Source organism: Phalangium opilio, unplaced genomic scaffold (assembly GCF_054372755.1).
Source record: "Phalangium opilio isolate 3A_F unplaced genomic scaffold, DU_Popi_V2 ptg000053l_1, whole genome shotgun sequence".
Lineage (NCBI taxonomy): Eukaryota > Metazoa > Arthropoda > Arachnida > Opiliones > Phalangiidae > Phalangium > Phalangium opilio.
This window is the reverse complement of record NW_028324172.1, coordinates 2,002,795-2,018,480: the sequence shown is the minus strand read 5'-3', so window position 1 is coordinate 2,018,480 and position 15,686 is coordinate 2,002,795.

The following is a 15,686-nucleotide window of genomic DNA, read 5'->3' as shown; positions in this document are numbered from 1 at the left end:
CAAGAAATTTTCTTTTTCTCGCTATTGCTTGCGCTAGCGATACTTTTTTTGCCAACCGTTTTCATGTGCGCGATAAACGTGCATAAAAAGAGCGTTAAGCCTAATTTTTCAGTAAATGTTCATCTCCATTTTCGTTGCTACTTCCATTCATTTATTCTCTTTAAATCTGTGTGGCGATAAGCTCCATATAATGTCTCTTTTTTTAACTAAATCACCATCTTTTCATCTAAAACTCTTTTATTCTCAGCTCGAATTAGTTATTTATTTTCGTTTATAAAGAATTTTTACCCATTTTTATATTCACTTTTAAAACTCGGAATAATTAGGCTTAAAACGTAGACTTTTAAGTCTCGTGCTGCACCTAAAACACGTGCCAAAGTTTTCGACGCTCCTATCGACGAAAAAATGTTCTAATATTAAAGAATTCAGTGAATTGTTTGTATGTTTGGAAGAATTTTGTCAATAAACACTATACATTTTTCACTTTGTGTAGACAGGGGCCTCAAATTTGTCTTATAGCTTAGGGCCTCTATAGTCCTTAATCCGTCCCTGAGGGACAGTGAATGAAAGACGACTGTGTGAGGTGATATTTGTCGTTATTTTTTTAGATGGATGCGGATTGTAATAGAAAGTTGAAGCATTTCACTTAATCGTACAAGTGGGTTTAATGATTGTGAATTGTGTTTTACGTTTTCACGATATATCTAAAGCGAAAGAAACGATTATTGGATTGCCTTAATATAATGGAAGGTGTTAAACTCTCCCGTCAATATTTCTGTCACCCGCCCACAATAAGGATTTCACGCATTCAATCCCGCTCTGCTTTTTAAACATTCAAGGAAATCGAGGTTAACTTTAAATGCTAAAGCAAGTATATACTGATAAACGTTAGAAAATATACAATTCACATTTGAAGGAGAGGAGAATAGAAGTTTACCGTTCCTAGATATCTTAATTAAGCATAATAATGAAATATGTATATGCTCTATGTATCAAAAACCGACCCATGCAAAATCATTTTTAAATTTTAATTCGGCACATAACAAAAAAATTAAAATTGGCATTGTTAAATCCTTTAAGGATAGAATTTAACGTTTGTCAGATGAACCTTTAAAGGACAAGACTATGTTTAAGGGACAATTCATAAAAAGCGGATATCCCAAACAATTAGTTGATAGCATATTTAATAATCACGAAGTAAAAAATAACAGTACAAAAGAAAAACCGGAATTTGTTATATCACTACCTAATCTAGAAGGTATTACGGAAAAAACAATTAGGCAATTAAAAAATACAGTGTAACATTAGTAAGTAAAACGACCAGCACCCTTAGAACAGAATTAGTAAAATATAGACCTTAAATAGACAAACTAAAAAATACAGGGGTAGTTTACGAAATTAAATGTAAATGTAATGAAAAATACGAAGGCCAAACAAAAAGACGGTTACAGAACATAAAAAGTGTGTAAAAAATGAAGTAGAAAATAACGGATTAGCAATACATATTAAAAATAACAAGAAGCATGAAATAGTTTGGGAATCGGTAGAGGTGTGTCAGGAGGTGGGGTGGTATAAGAGATGCTTTAAAGAAGCAGCGTACATAAGAGATAGAGGCAGCTTAAATTTAGACGAAGGAACAGTAAAAATAAACGCATGGGGGGCGTTTAAATTTTAAGAAATGGGGTAATATTGTTTTTTGTTACTGATATGGAAATGTAATGAATTCATTTTAAGTTTGTACGGCTGAGGAAGAACCACGGTTCGAAAGCTCCCGAAAATAATTTTTAATTTTTAGTTTTTAATAAACTATTCTTCATGAAGTAGCAGCACTTATTTCAAAATCAATTCTTAAATACTGATGGTATATTTTTTTTGGTTTTTTGAATGGTCTTTAGGCGGTGTTTATCACGATCCCAGAATTTACGTGTATTTCTCCAGAAAGCTAAAATAATATTAAAAGCAAAAGGAAGTATATAGTATCTTTATATACTTAATATGTTGTATTACAATTAAAACAGAAGTAAATTTATGAACGCAAGGATTACGGCCCAGGTAATTATTTTTTAGGTCAGGGAAACGAGGGGCTAATCACGTGGATTTTCTGTTCTTCAATTAAGGTTTAGGTATGCGTTATTATGGGGCTACTCACTCAAGTTTTCTGTTTGTGTCGCATTATTACAAAATTTTATAAAAGAAGTTAAATTATTGATGTACAGATTACGGGCAATCATTTTAACTCAGTTAAAGATAGCGCATCGAGGGACCAATCAGTCTAATTTTCTGTACTTCAATTAAGGGTTTACTTATGTGTTACGATTAATCATTTTTGCACTGTTAAAGGGTGCGCAAGTTTCCTATTTGTGTCGCACTATTATAATTATAACAGAAGAAAATGAATTGAAGGTAGCATTACTAGTAATCATTATATCACACTTAAAGGTAGCGCATCGAGGGGCTATTCACTGAAATTTTCTATTCGTTACGATGTGGCTAAAATTATGAGTCCAGCCCTTGGGTCATCTTGTTTTTTTCGCGCTCTTTACCTAATCTTCTTCTCTTCCGTTCCTTCTGGTCGCATAAAACTACGAGGTCAGACTACTTTTGGTAAACCTATTTCTCTTTTCCTCAGCACATCGACAGTGCACAGTGACCTCAAAGGGGGCTTAAATGAAAATCCCCCTCTCCGACTCCGTGTTTTTATTATTTTCGCAAAGTATAGTTTATATAATAATATGTCTATTGTCTACAATACTGAACTTTAATATATTAAACTTCTCTATATGAATAATATGATAAAATAGTTGTTAATTTAATATTATCGACGCAGTGCAACTAAATTTTTCTCTTGAAATTTTATAAGGGGCCCCCAAATTTTCCTTAGCCTATCTGTAAAAAAATCCTGGCGGCGCCACTGATAAAAAAGCTAAATTTGACGCTAAACTATGCGAAAACTTCGTCTAAGTCAAAAATATAGGATATTATAGGACTGGTTCAAAAATATAGGATAATATAGGACTGGTTCAAAAATATAGGATAATATAGGACTGGTTCAAAAATATAGGATAATATAGGACTGGTTCAAAAATATAGGATATTATAGGACCGGTGGGCTCCCTGCAAGCTCTCAGTAACCATTTACAAACTTATGGAACATATCTTATTAACTTATGACGTGAAGTAACCCAACAATGCATAGCTTCAATTGAAATAAATGGATAAACGGTGCAGATCATGAAAGTATCAATCGCGACAACTTTGAGGAATAATAGCAAGGCTAAAGGCATGTAGTTTCTTAGCAGGAAAGAGAAATAGAAATTAGAATTTAAACTTTAAAGCTCACACCTGACCTCTCGGTTAATTTGGAAAATAACTGTGATATATGATAGGTTAAAGAACAAAATTGCAAAGATTTGTTTAATTTTTTTATTTTTTAAAAAATTAAAATTAAAGATTTGGCTCCCCTTCCTTTTTTTGGGACGCGTCGCCTCGCAGTCGTTGTACGAGTGACCCACCACCCCACATTTGAAGCATTTTTTCAGCTTTTGCCGACGGGGTGGTGGGTCAATTTTCCTGCGGTCGGCTCGTTCGGGCCACTGGCGGATGGGTCGGTTGGGCGGCTGGCGCTCCGGGTTGGGCGGCTGGCTGATGGCTTGTTCGGGCCACTGGCGAATGGGTTGGTTGGGCGGCTGGCGGATGGGTCGGTTGGGCGGCTGGCGGATGGGTCGGCTGCGCGGCTGGCGCTCCGGGTTGGGCGGCTGGCTGATGGCTCGTTCGGGCCACTGGCAGATGGGTCGGTTGGGCGGCTGGCGCTCCGGGTTGGGCCGCTGGCGGATGGCTCGTTCGGGCCGCTGGCGGACGGCTCGTTCGGCTCCGCGTCCGGGGGGCAGGTCTCTGATTAGAAATGTACCGCTCCCCCGGACCTTCCTGCGTCCCTTGGTAAGTGGGCGGACATCGGCTACGGCAGGGCCATCGGCTACGGCAGGACCATCGGCTACGGCAGGGCCATCGGCTACGGCAGGACCATCGGCTACGGCAGGACCATCGGCTACGGCAGGGCTATCGGCTACGGCAGGGCCATCGGCTACGGCAGGGCCATCGGCTACGGCAGGGCCATCGGCTACGGCAGGGCCATCGGCTACGGCAGGACCATCGGCTACGGCAGGACCATCGGCTACGGCAGGACCATCGGCTACGGCAGGGCCATCGGCTACGGCAGGACCATCGGCTACGGCGAAGGGCCGGCTGTTACAGCGTAGTTGATTGCCCATTTTTAAGTTTTCGCAGCTAGTTAAGGAATGATATTTTTCGACAACACTCTCTCTCTTTTTATAGTCGATTTCTCTCCCCCTAAAAAAAACTGCACTGGTGAAGTAACAGTGCTAGCAGTGCTAGGCAACGCGGGTTTTTTGTACTGTCAGCTTGAAACTCAGGTTGGGGGGTTAAAAGACGGAGTGGCATTGTGGCCGAAGCTAGGCGACGGAGTGGCATTGTGGCCGAAGCTAGGCGACGGAGTGGAATTGTGGCCGAAGCTAGGCGACGGAGTGGCATTGTGGCCGAAGCTAGGCGACGGAGTGGCATTGTGGCCGAAGCTAGGCGATGGAGTGGCATTGTGGCCGAGGCTAGGCGATGAATTTTCAAACCCCGAAGAGGTAGTTGAGTTAATTGAGCCCGTGTTTGTTGTAGATATGTTCCACTGTTCGTTTAACGTAGGCATGTTTAGAATTGATTCATTGGGCGAATTGCGTGACGCTTCTGAATTTTTTTTATCAGCGTGTTGTTTTTTTTTTTTTTAATTTGGCTGTCGCGCTATTCGTACTTTCTAGCTTTCTTTTCGCGCTTTTTTCTCTCTTCTGACGTGTCTTTCCTTCTCCTGTTCTATTTCTTTTTCAATTTCTTCGTCTTTTTGGTTCCGATAATAGCAGATCTTCATCACCTAAAAATTTTAAAGATATGTATCCAAAAATAATTAAATTGAATGTCTACTGGGTGTTTTTTTACATAGAAAGAAACCAACACGCAAACTTTCCCCCACCCAATTATACATAACGAAAAATTCCTAAAATCAACATTTATTTTCTCAAAACTCACTCCCATTGGACGTGAATTCTCTACTGGCCTAACAATTAGGCCACTTAAAACGCCTAGTTAAAAGGCCAAAGTATTACGCCATTTCATTTTTCCTGTTTAATCACGAATGGCAAGTAAGCGCCTCTTTTCAAGGAAAAAAAACAGCAAATAGCAATATTTTGGAAAAGGCGGAAATTTATGGTTAGTCGGCACAATGTAGCAATTTATGCTATTTTCTCCATCATAGATTTTGCTTTGCTACGTAGGCAGGGTGACCACAATTCCTATATTTTATAATTTTTCCTTATTTTTCGATACCTTCCTAATAGTTTCTATAATTTTGACAATTTTCCTATATTTTCCTATTTGGCGCGCTCTCACTGATGGTTTTAGTTTGTGTCACTAGAAAATTTGAAGTGTGACAGACCTGAATGCAGTTTTGCATTTCTGCCACCATGGATCTATAATTTAGTAGACTTATAACTCTGGTACTACTAGACATACGGGGACGCCCTTTGATTATATTATAATCCCATTTGCACCCCCCATCCCACCATACTAAAAACTTGGGAATCGAGTGAACAAGGGTCAAGTTATTGAGGAAAGTGTTCACTAACATATCCCCCTCAATAGGAATAGGATTACACTATAATTTGGAGGCTCGTTACTCTAGTACTAATAGAATTACGGGGATCTCCTTTGAGTAGGCTATAGTCCAATAGGCCCCCCATCCAACCATACTAATTTTCGTTTAGTCGCCGGGACGGCTTTTGTTCTTTGGGGAGCTGACACACAACCCGCAAGTCCATAGTACTTAAAATGGACAGACAACTTAACGAGAAACATAAACCCGAGAAGAAATAGACAGACATCTTTAAAACAAACATAAACCCGAAAAGAAAGCGCGCGCCAACTACCGCAGGTATAAAAGGGCGCGAGCCCCGTAGGAATCGGCCAGTCTCTCTCCGGAGACAGCCTTAGTAGGAACTTAAGACTGAAAAGTCCAGCCAACTAATGTTCGGTACGAGCTAGGACGTGAAGCTGAAAAGCTTGCCTTAGACTACCCAGTGTGATCACGGGGATCTTAAAGCTGAAAGGCACCGCTCCGTGAGACCACTTCGCCGACGAACGTCTTGACGTTAGTCTCGCGCGCGCCAAAATTCAAACTTATATGTTATTATTTTGCTAATAAATTCTTCCATCCACGTACAACGTTTAGTCTCGTTCTTTCTAACGTGACAGTACCGAAATCAATAACGATACTTACCGAAACCTTAAAAAAATTGTTGTCTGACCACTTCATTATCCCTTTAACTGAGTTGAAATGATAGGAGTTTCGTATTTGTTAACAAGTTATTTTCGCTGCTAGGCCATTTCGAGAAGGTTGTTAATATTTTCTTATATGAAGGTATTTGGAAAATAATAGCACCATGATGTTCGAAGCCCAACATATAAATATAACCAATGATGTTTTAGCAAAGACGATGTATGAACGCTTCATAAATTTAAATATTCCCCTTGATGAGGTGGACAAACTTGTTCACTTTAGAGAAATTGCAAAAACCTTTGGGGTTAGCGCGAGAAGCCGGGAAAACGCTTCTAGAATATTTAGAAAAAGATATGTGAAAGATTATAGAGATAATCAAGTAGATATAGATCGAAAAGGGCTAAGAACGATGTTCATAGAATTAGTGAACAAAGATATAAATTTCATTGATGAAGGAAATTCATCGGCTAGCGAAGGGCCCACTGACGGTCACTGACGCTTATGCGTTACTACCTACTTGTTCAAATTGTTTTCATAAATTCATGGTTTTTTTTGTAAAGCTAAAATTAATGCTGAAGTGTAGCGCAATAGTGTTAGTTCAATTTATAGTGTAGTTTAGTTTTCGCCGAACTACCTGAATTTTTAAATTTCGCGCCTTTTCATGAATTTAGATGATAGTGTAAATTTATTTAAGTGCTAAGTGTGAAATAGTCAATTTGAGATTAGACGAACTACTTGCGTAGTTATAATTTTAGACTTTTACCCAAATTAAAAGTTATCCATGAATTTTACCCAAAAAAGGTTGTTTTCGGTTCATTCCACTTTAATTACGTCAAATTAATATGAAATTAACACTTAAATGTGGTTCCGCAGTATTGTTTTAGCTTATAAAATGAGTTTCAATAAATAATTTTCCCTAATTATCTTTTGCCGAACATTCGCGCCTTAAATGTTTTTCTATGATAATGTAAATTTATTTAAGTTTTAAATGAAAAAATCGGTTGGACGAACAACTCGTGTAATTGTATAATGAATTATTTAGTTTCATTAAAAATTATTCCTGTCTATTCAAAAAAATATGGATGTTTTGCGTTAATATCTCATTAATTATACTTAATTAAGTTGATTTGAATTTCGCGACTATTAATGCATTTTAGAGATAATTTAATTAATATAAGTTAATTTCAGTGTGAAATAGGAAAAAGAGGCTTTACCAACTTCTAGCTTAGTTTAATCGTAATAAAGTGGTTTAATTAAACGTTATTTTAATTTTTGTGCAAAAATTGTATATTTTTGGTCTAGTTTCACGTTAACTATGATTAATTAAGTTGAAAATAACGTTGGATTTTGGTTCGACAAAGTAGATTAAGCTTATAAATTGAGATTCAATAAATAATTCCCATAAATATCAATGTTTAACTGAATATTCAATACTTGCCGAAAAATCCCTAAAGATACTATAAATTAATTTAAGGGTGAAATAAAAAAAGAGCTTTACCAACTTCTAGCTTAGTTTTAATCTTAATTATGTAGCTTAATTAGAAGTTAATTTAATATTTTACCCAAAAATGTACGTATTTTGTCTCATTTCACGTTAATTATACCTATTTAAGTGGAAATTAACGTTGGATTGTGGTTCGGCAGAGTGGATTTAGCTTATAAATTGAGATTCATTAAAAAAAATCACATTAATACCAAGGTTTAATTGAAAATTCAACTCTTGCCGAACAATCCCTACTTTACCCCAAACTTTGGAATTTCGCGCTTCTTCAAATGTTCGGCATATTTTTTCATTTCACCCCATAATATCCTGCCGAACAATCCCTAATTTACCCCAAACTTTGGAATTTCGTGCATATTAATAATTTTTAAAGATAATATAAATTAATTTAAGTGTGAAATAGGAAAAAAGCGGGTTTACCAGCTTATACCATAGTTTTAATCTTAATTATGTAGTTTAATTAAAAGTTATTTTAATTTCTGTCCCAAAAATGCACGTTTTTGGTCGAATTTTACGTTAATTAAACTTAATTAAGTTGAAATTAACGTTGTATTGTGGTTCGACAGAGTAGTTTTAACTTATTAATTGAGATTCAATAAATAATTCACATTAATATCAATGTTTAATTGAAAATTCAATCCTTGCCGATAAAACCCTATTTTACCCCAAACTTTGGAATTTCGCGCATCATCAAAGACCCGGCATATTTTTTCATTTCACGCCCATAATATTTTAACGAAAAAACCCTATTTTACCCCAAACTTTGGAATTTCCTGAATATTAATGTATTATAAAGATAATATAAATTAATTTCAGTGTTAAATGGGAAAAAAAGGGATTTACCACCTTATAGCTTAGTTTTAATCTTAATTATGTAGTTTAATTAAAAGTTTTTTTAATTTTTGTCCCAAAAATGCACGTTTTTGGTCGAATTTTACGTTAATTATACTTAATTAGGTTGAAATTAACGTTTTATTGTGGTTCGGCAGGGTAGATTTAGCTTATAAATTGAGATTCTATAAATAATTCACATTAATATCAATGTTTAATTGAAAATTCAATCCTTGCCGAACAATCCCTATTTTACCCCAAACTTTTCAATTTCGTGACTATTAATCTATTATAGAGATAATATAAATTAATTTAAGTGTCAAATAGGAAAAAGTGGCTTTACCAACTTCTAGCGTAGTTTTAGTCTTAATTATGTAGCTTAATTAAAAGTTATTTAAATTTTTGTCCTAAAAATGTACGTTTTGGTCGAATTTTACATTAATTATACTTAATTAAGTTGAAATTAACGTTGGATCGTGGCTCGGCAGAGTAGATTTAGCTTATAAATTGAGATTCAATACATAATTACCATAAATATCCATGTTTAATTGAAAATTCAATCCTTGCCGAACTATCCCTATTTTACCCCAAAGTTTGGAAGTTCGCGCCTATTAATGTTTTTTAATGATCATATAAATTAATTTAAGTGTGAAATAGGAAAAAAGCGGGTTTACCAACTTCTAGCTTAGTTTTAATCTTAATTATGTAGTTTAATTAAAAGTTATTTTAATTTTTGTCCCAAAAATGCAGGTTTTTGGTCGAATTTTACGTTAATTAAACTTAATTAAGTTGAAATTAACGTTGGATTGTGGTTCGGCAGAGTAGATTTAGCTTATAAATTGAGATTGAATAAATAATTCACATTAATATCAATGTTAAATTGAAAATTCAATCCTTGCCGAAAAAACCCTATTTTACCCCAAACTTTTAAATTTCCTGAATATTAATGTATTATAGAGATAATATAATTTAATTTCTGTGTTAAATGGGAAAAAAGGGGATTTACCAGCGTATAGCTTAGATTTAATGTTAATTATGCAGTTTAATTAAAAGTTATTTTAATTTTTTCCCAAAAATTTACGTTTTTGGTCGAATTTTACGTTAATTATGCTTAATTAAGTTGAAATTAACATTGGATTGTGGTTCGGCGAAGTAGATTAAGCTTATAAATTGAGATTCAATAAACAGTTCACATTAATGTCAATGTTTAGTTGAGTTTTTGATCTTTGCCGAAATTTTTTTTATTTTAATAGTCGTTGGGGCGAGAGAGGGTAGTTTAGTTAGGCTTATTTAGTTTCTGAAATGGATTTGAATTTTTGCTTGATTTAATTACGACTTTTAGTGTGGGGGCCGTATTTTATATTTTACCCCACTCTTTTGTGCCGAAAAGTGCCGAAACGGTCACAAATTTACCCCGAAAAGCCGAAGACGAAGCCAGAAGTCATTTAGGATGTTTTAGCAGACGACGCATGGGAGATTTCTACTATTTTAAAATTAGGGGTAATTCGGCAAAAGTTCGGCAAAAATAATTTCGGGGTAAAATAGTGTTGCCCCAAAAAGTACAATCCGAACCCATTCCAACTTGGCAGACGACGGGCAGACGACGTTTACTTGACCCGGATATACATACAACGCCATAACGAAAATAAGACCCGCCTCTTCTTTCATACCCCTCCGTCACGGGTAAGGGGGTCGTGGACTAGGACGCGCACCCGAATAACCCTGTTACCCATTCCGTCTTAAAAAAGTCTATCTATCCCTGGTAAAAGTAATAGGACATAATTAAAATACGATTAAAGACGGTGGAAAATGATTGAAACATGAAGATAATAAGATTGAAAGTGACGTTAATTATTGAAAACATATACAAAATATGATTGAATGTAGTGTTAAATGATTAAGACAACACTAAAATACGTTTGAAATTATTGAAAACATACTACGAAAGGTGACCAAGAGTGTTGTTTTTTTTTAAATAACTACAACATGGTCGAACAGACTGTTAAATTACTTTTATTACTTATTTGCTTTAAAAATCTATAACTCCGCAGCATCCTCCCGACTCCTCCTCCGCTTACTTACTTCCGACAACGTCACCGTCCAGCTCCCGGTTCCCAAATAGGTATCCAATCGTGTGGTCTGTAGCCCTCGGTTGCAGCATCACACCTTCACCGCACCACCCGGGATTACTTCCAAGGTGTCGAAGTAAATCTCCGGGCGGAGAACATCCATTACGGGGAGTCCATTTCGAATGCTGGTTTTACAAATTAACGGAAATTTATGTTAGAAAATGTAACGTATTATTACTTTATATGCAACTATATCATAACCAAATTAACCACCTAGTGCTGTATGTTCTTATAAACTCTAACTTAAAATTAGTTATACTCGGGATAAAGACACTTTACGCACCTCTTAACCACAACACGGCCAATCATTTCTTCGCGGCTTCGTAAATTTGTTCTTGGGGAAGGTTGATACTATAAGATTAACATAATTATTTGTTATTACTATGTATGTCTTTACAAATCTTGAATTTTATTCACCCCTTATATCCACACATTTATATGATATAATCGTATTATATTCATGTAAATCATACAAATTTAATAGTAAAGAATAGTGAAACCTCAGGGGATAGAAACTAGAACTAAGAAATGTATACAACAGGTACTTACATGAGAGGTGGTGCCCATTTTCCCTCGTGGTCGTCTATCTATTTTGCTGCCACAATTTCCGATCAAAAATACCTTTCGAGGGGCTCCAAACCCCTTTTATACACAACTAGCCATGATCATACGTCATCAACTCGACTGTCCATTGGGTACAGGTATACGTCATCAGCCTGATGGCTATTGACTCAGTCTTTCTCTCTCAGTATACTACCGCTGGAATCATGGTAGAATCCCGCATTGGTGAGATAAATACAAGGTCAGCTCCCTGGAAAATTTCGCTATGGTTATCCCTCACGTGGATCACTTACTTCGGCGGGAAGATTTGAAAATCTTAACCATATGTCAATAACGCCGCTAAAAATACAACAACATGTAAATGTGTTTGATATTGTTAACTTATTACTGAAATAAAACTGAAAAGGTGGTTGAATGATCAAAAAATTGAAACTAAAAAGCGGTTGAATGTGTCATGAAATGTCTATAATTCAATTAAAAACACTAAAAATTGGTTAAAGTTTTAGTAAATGTTTCGTAAACGTTTCGTTATTCGACTTAAATATATCTTATATTGTTAATATATGACTATTATAATGGAAAGAGGGAAAATGTGATTTTAAGTTATGACTGAAACACAATTGAGAATGAAGTTAAATGACTATAAAGTGGGCGGAAATGTTGTTAAATTACTAAAGTGTGGATAAACCTGATGTGAAATGAAAACATATCAATTGAAAGCAATCGAAAACAACTAAGAAAATGGATCAAAGTGTTGTTAAACTACAAAAAAATTCTTAAAAACTTTATCAAATGGCCAAATGTCAATTAAAAGTGACGTAAAATGATTAGCAATGCAAATAAAAGTTAGGTTTTACTGTTAAAATACACTTGAAAGCGATGTTGAATAACTTATGTGTAATTGGTATTACTGTTAAGAAACTAAAAATCAAATTCCATTTACGATATTGTTAAGTTTACCTTTGTTTCTAGAAAGTGTGTCGCGAAGATCTTAGATTTTTCGGATAAAAGCAATAAACCCGCAAATCGGAAATTTTGTTAATAAATGTCTAAAACACAATTGAGAACGAAATTCAATGACTAAAATCAAAACGTGGACTATAGTGTTGTTAAATTAATAAAATACGGATCAACGTGTTATAAATTTAAAAAATTCGATTAAAAGTAATCTTAAATGACTAAGGAAATGGATCAAGTGTGGTTAAACTACTAAAATGTTGTTGAAGACGTTTACAAATAACTAAATTTCAATTAAAGGCGACGTCGAATGACTAGCAATGCAAATAAAGTTAGGTTTTTCGGTTAATTAACGTTTATTTAAATTCCATTACGATTTTTTCTTGAGTTTTAGGAGATCTTAGATTTTAGGTTAAAAGTAATAAACTTGCAAGTCGAAAATTTCCAAAATACGGGAAAATAACCGCTTCGAATTGTAAGGTGAAATAACTATCACTAATCAAAAAGCAATCAGTGAACGATAAAACCAATTTTACCCTAATTATGAACTATAGAATTTGTGTGATTTAGTGAGAAATTTCAATATATCAATGAAAAAATTACAAATTATTTGAAACCAATGGAAATACTCGGATTCGCTTGAGTGAATCATCATCAGCCTTGGATGGATGGGTCAAGACTTGGAACCTCAGGATCGAGGGGGGCCGCCACACGCGTATTATTTCCCGGCGCGTGTTTCTTTAGGCGGCCCTTCCTCCTCAAAAAATCTGATAATGACAACGAAAAAGGACCCACTCTCAATTATTTTCCCCTTAAAGACAAAGGGCGGCCACAAACGGGGTAAAAAAGGGGAAAAGAGCTATCCAAATGACGATTTGGCCGGCCATTGGTTGTTCAACACTACTAGCAGGAGTACAGCTGCCAATAAAGTACGTTTCAGATATTGCAATTGCTTTGATTTTAAAGTTGTCTTGGCCCCCCTTTGGCCTTGAGTTCTTATTGTCATCTCTCTTGTCTATCCGTGATTTTTCGTTTGTAGCCGGATTCTTTTTGAGTTGTCCGTTTTGTACAAGCATAGGTTTTAAAATGGTAGAGTACAGATGAGGTTCGGTTTGATGCCTCGAAGCAATACTGGGTTGAGATCTTGTTCGCTTTGCAGCTTGTAGAGAAATAGATGGGTTTTCAACAACACTAACGAGTTCTTTGCTTGTACCTTGTACTGAAATCTCAGTAGCGCATTGATTTATTTTGGATTCAAGAGCTTGTATACTTTGACTATGTACAACTTGGATGACGTTTAACTTGGTCGCTAGTTCCTCCTTGAAATCACTTTTTAGTTTTTCTATTTCGTCCTTGAGATCCGTGTAATGTTTACTGTTAATTTTATGCTCGCTATTTGTTTTCTAAGTTCAATAATATCGTTTTTTATAGGTTTAATCGGAATTTCGCCCTTGCATTGACAAGGCTTAGTAAGTCTGTCTATACATTCCCTACAGCCAAAAAATCGTTTTGCTTCAGTGATTTTAATGTTGACACAATTTACATGGTAGTACGTAAGGCAGATGTCACATGTCACCACGGTAATTTTACTCGCCTTTTCATCTTTTCTATTATATTTGCAACCTTGCGTCAAGCAGTGTTCGGAATCCTTTGGGGTAGCGACACTTTCGTCCATTGTAGCTTTCAAATTTCCACAGAGTAGTTTCGTTAATAGTTATTTAGTTTTATAAGTTCTTTAGTCATTGAAGAAGATCGTTAACTATTCGACACTGTAGACTAAAATTACAGTTAAGTAAAAACTTCCTAAAACCTAGAATCACGTTAAGCCTAGGCTTAAGCTAGGCGCGGAAACAGGAGCTAAAATGCATGCGACTAGTCACGACCGAATCTAGTACATCATGCACATAGGGGCAAGGCCGCCATTCTGGTATTCTTCCTCTTGCAAAAAGCACCGCTAGAGGCAGCCTCTCGTGTGTGTAGAGAATTCGGCTTCCTTCTGGCATTGCCTCTTGTTTCCAGGGAAATAGTGAACAAAGATGACTGCCCCGCCCCTGTGCATTGGGGTTTCTGAAAGTTATTAAGGGAATGATCTGTAGTGTAGTATCAATGTATTTATTGACGGTAAACATTGAAATAATTGGAATTAGTATTCTATATGTTAGATAAAATTAATAGTTAGGGAACCACTGTAATCATTGTGAAATTATCACCTTTCAACAATACTGCACTTAAATAGAGCTATCTCAGAAGCCTTAGTATGACGTCATCTATGCTATTTTCCCATAGAACCAAAGTGGTACCAAACATGGCCGCCCACTGCCAAAGGTAAGATGACTCTATAGTAAAAACCCACTATTTAGAAAAGAAGGTTGGAGTCAAGACGGGTCGAGAACGTCCAAAACACCCCCCCCCCCCAAGAAAAGGAAAAAACCTAACAGAACAACTAAGAGACACCAAACCGAATTCCTGTACTCTTTCACCGTGACTTAACAATACTTCTAAAAGATCTCCAATTTCCCTTGATCGAAAATAGCGAGCTTGCGATCTCTATTGATCGCCTAAATGTGAGGGAAAAATAGAGTGATACTCGTGCGGTGGACAGTGGGAGGGGATGCCTATGCTCCCTATTGTACTACTTTACCTAAATAGTTAAAACAAATCTAAACTAGTAAGATAAACGTAAGCTCTACGCTGTACCGTGGATGATGACTGTGATGAAACAAGGGTTTACGAGACTTGAGGGAGCGACGGCCCCCTCGCTCACACTACACACTAGACTAGAGATCAGCATTCAGCGTGGTTACTGTAGCTTTGTCTACGGTTAGTTTACAATTTTAAACAATTTATAGGCCTTATAATGGTTTCCCATAAGAAATGTTGTTACAAAAACTGTAACAATAATACGAAAAACTGTAGACCCGATATTAAATTTATCTCATTCCCCCAACATAAAACCAAATTTGACTTATGTAAAAGATGGATTATTTCGTGCGGTAGAACTGATTTAACCACGGAAAAGATAAAAAGAACACATTAAGCTTGCACCTTGAACAACAGAGGTATCCAAATGCCTAGAATTATTGCGACAGCCACGGTAACAACAATACTTTATTATAACCATATTTATTTGCAGACGACGCGTTGAGTATCAGTACGAGCGACTAAAGCCCCGACACTTTTGGGGGCCGAAAGAGGGGTGCCTTGTGGGCGGGAGAATCTCGTCTGGCCTTCATTGGACGCTTTTCGCAGGTCTTTTTGCCTTTTCTCCTTAAACTGTCGCGATAATAGCGTACAAAGGCTCAAAATGTCAGTCCAACATTGATATTCAGTCAATTCCTCTTCCATTTCTTTATCACTGCGACAAGAAGTATGT